We start from the raw sequence: 4,254 nt of genomic DNA on the forward strand, positions 1-4,254 counted from the left end.
GTGTGTGTATATATATATATATATATATATATATATATATATATATATATATATATATATATATATATATATATATATATATATATATATATATATATATATATAAACTCTGCATCAGAACCCTTACTCAAGATATCCAGAGGTGTCACTTGGTGATATGAGTATCTGAGGGTAGAAAAAAGAGAAGGACCTGCTTGGCGAAGAGAAGAGTACCGTAAGGTCTGCGAGGCCAAGGAGTGAGCGATGAGAGTAGCGGCGGTCAGTGGGGGAGAGCATCGAGCAGGCAGCAGGCGGAGCCGGAGCAGGCCGAGCAGCGCTAAGCGTCAGTGTTGTCTGGGCCGTGTTGGTGTGTAGGTGTTAGCCGGTAACATTTCCCAAACTTCAATAAACCTTGAACCGTTTTGTCACGCATTTTGGCGTCTCAGCACTACGACTTGTGAAGGCTCCAATGAGAGTTATCGGGGTTTACAAGTGTGTCTAAAACATTCAAGTGATAGTCTATATAACAAAAAAATTTATATTGATAAAAAGAAAGAAAAACGGCTATGAGTTCCTGATTACTGAATTAGTCCCGATAAAATAACAAAGTGTCAAAGTACCGGGCGAGGGCATCAAAGTTTGTGTGACAGCTAATCCGTCACACCCTCAGTATATAGCAAAGTACTGTACACCCGCCATCAGAGGTAGGTTACTCCCTGCATGACCTCGGGGCTGCTTTGTATATGCAAGGTGTTTGCTTCCCCATCAGGATAATTTAATTTTTGTCTCTGGTCTCCACGAATCAGTTTACCACATCAACACTTCTCAGAGGTGAGTGATCTTGACATAGATTGATAAATTGATTGTTTTGATAGATGTTTTGATCATGGAACACAGCACTATTTATATAATTGATTTTACATGAATGATTTAAAACACACACACACACACACACACACACACAACACGGCCCGGTAGCTCAGTGGTTAGAGCGCTGGCTTCACAAGCCAGATGACCGGGGTTCGATTCCCCGGCCGGGTGGAGATATTTGGGTGTGTCTCCTTTCACGTGTAGCCCCTGTTCACCTAGCAGTGAGTAGGTACGGGATGTAAATCGAGGAGTTATGACCTTGTTGTCCCGGTGTGTGGTGTGTGCCTGGTCTCAGACCTATCCCAAGATTGGAAATAATGAGCTCTGAGCTCGTTCCGTAGGGTAACGTCTGGCTGTCTCGTCAGACACTGCAGCAGATCAAACAGTGAAACACACACACACACACACACACACTTAATCTTTTTTGAGTGTGACTTTATAACTTCGACCAACAGGCTTCCTCTTCTCCCGTTCTCCTCCTTTCTTCCATTAAATTTTATCATCATCTTCTCTCTTCGTTTTCCATTTCTTTCATCATCTCAACCTTGCCCTCCTTTCCTCTTTGTCCCTTTCCGCTCCCTCATACCTTGCCATCTGCTTCCGCCACGCTCCTTCGCCCTTTATTTTCTTCCTTGCTGCTCTGCGTGTCTCTCCTGTCTCGCGTGCTACTCAGAAATTGTGACACAGAATAACAAGGTACTGACACGAAGGGAGGGAGGGAAGAAAGGATGACCCAGGAGAAGAGATGATAGAGGCAAGGAATGTAGATCAACTAAGGAAAACACAGACGAATTTAGATACAGAGGCAGCACCAACATATTCACTACTTTTAAAAACCTATAGGGTTGAATTGACATTGGAATTTAAGAGTGGTTTTAAGGTTCCAGTGACAGATTAACAAGATTTCCACACTCAAGAGGGCCTGATTAAAGTGATTCGATATTTTAAGGGTGTTTTTATTTCGTATCCTTTTTAACCATTTCAGTACTGAGACATAATTTTTACAATGAGTTTTTGGTATATCTAGACTGTTTTATTTGAATTAAGAAGGGTCTATGGAGGTCAGAAGATTATTTGCCAGAGCCTTAACTATTCTAATTGCCACATGAGTTTCTGAAGCTGTATAAAATCGCCAAATTGTAACCAGAATGAATATGGAAACATACCATGGTACTGATAAGGTTGATATGGCCCCAGGACCACATGAATGTAATGATTTAGCGGCCTTGAATGGACACGTACATCAACTAGGCACGTGTTTTACTGTGTCAGTCATGCAAACAAACCCAAAGGAATTACAATAGTGATGGGTAACAAAAAAATTCTTATTGTATTGAGCTGTTGACCATGTAAAGTTTGTTGTGAGGTTGAAAATATGAAAGATTATGTATAAACAGTGGGAAGAGAGCAGGACGCACCGATGGAAGTTTGTTTACAAGATACAACGACTGCTGACATCACTCTCCAGTCCCACACACACACACACACACACACACACACACACACACACACACACACACACACACACACACACAGTGAAAACAGTGAACACACACACACACACACACACACACACACACACACACACGGTAATCTATTTGGCTTCCTTCTTATAATAACGTGTGTGTGTGTGTGTGTGTGTGTGTGTGTGTGTGTGTGTGTGTGTGGCCTTCCACCTACATACATACTACATACATAAATACAGATACTAACATTGCGTGTAAGCATGTAGCCCACTAACAGACAACGATATACATGCATCATAGGGGTAATGCATTCTTGTTTATCACCAGCAGCGAATATTTTAGACTTAATCCTGTTGTCACTTCATTTACTTTTTCCTCGTGTTAGTCACCAAGATTTTTTAATTCGTAACAGCAATCCAAAGTAATCTATAATTTTTGCATCTTTTATTTTATGTACGAGGGGAAGACTGGCCAAGGGAAAAATGAATAAATAAATAGATAATAGAATAAATAAATAAATAGAATAAAAGGACACACTCAGTCGCCAGTCCCCTTACAGTGCCGAAAGAGTTAGCCAAAAGACAGGGGTAAATGTTCTGAAAACTCCCTTTTAAAGTAAAATCTTCCCCCCTATAATGACCTAGTTTACGTAATGTGTGTTCAAGTTCTTAGGCTTCCTTTGTTATATTACTCCCTTTTCCCTTCATTTGATCTTAACTCAATTCTTTTATTAATATGTTAACTGTACAGCCAACCAACCTTTCTTCTCCTTGGCATTTAGTATTTGTCTAAGTCACTGAGTTTCCTTCGTTATGTTACATCTTCCTTTCCACATTTGATTCCGTTTTTCATTTTTAAATCGTATTAACTGTACAACTTGCTTAATTTTCTTTTCACATATTCGTTAAAGTTATTGGGCTTCTTTTTACCATATTATTCGTATTTTCTTTTATTTGAGTGTGTCCACAATGCATATTTTTAGAGCTATACAGTTCTTTCCCCTGACAGGCTTACCTCCCCACCCCACCTCAGGCTCAGACACGCTCATTGAAACCTTACAAGAGGAGGAGGAACAGGAGGAGGAGGAGGAAGAGGAGGGGAAGGAGGAAGACAGACAATGAAATGATGCTAAAAATATGTCATAGAGTTCGGGCTAGAAATTTCAGGACATCGCAAAGAATAATAGACCAGAAAACTTTAATATCTGAACCTTTTAATTAAACCAATCCCTCAGCTTATGTACGTGCTCTGTATTTGTTGTCTCTCTTGAAGAATACATGCTTTTTTTCCCCCTTTATGATTGGATTGCCTCATTTTTCCGGTATCTTTCCGTGTATCTTTTTCTTTTGTGTCATTTTCAGTGGTACTTTTCATCCATTTTTTCTTTTCACGCACGTTTTATTTCCTATATCGTATTTTCAGTATTATTCTTTCAGCAATTTCTTTCTAAACCTTTAATTTCAAGTTCTATTTTTCTTGTGGTATTTTTTCTCAGTGACATTGTGGAGCAGTTGTACCTCATTTTGAAAGGCTCTACTTAACCCCCTTCAGAACAGAGACGCATTTTTACCATGAGTTTGCGTACAATTAGATGATTTCATTTACATTAGGAACGGTGTATAGAGGTCAGAAGATTAATGGCCAGAGCAGTGATTCCCAACCTTTACATCTTGGAGGAAGCCCTGTAATAATTTTTCCTATTCCACGGAACCCTATATATGGTATACGGGTGTCTTCTTAAGCACAGTAACCCCTGTTCACGCATATTATTTGCTCTCATGACTATATACATGACTATATACATGACCTGACACAAATGAGCGTGTTGGTGTCTTGAAAGTGTTTGTAACGTGTTGCTGAGTAGGAATTATGAATTATGAATTAAGATCACAGTAATTTTGTAATGGCACATCAAAATTTTACGGGTTTCTGGCGGAAC

The sequence above is a fragment of the Portunus trituberculatus genome, chromosome 19 (genome assembly GCF_017591435.1).
Source record: "Portunus trituberculatus isolate SZX2019 chromosome 19, ASM1759143v1, whole genome shotgun sequence".
NCBI lineage: Eukaryota > Metazoa > Arthropoda > Malacostraca > Decapoda > Portunidae > Portunus > Portunus trituberculatus.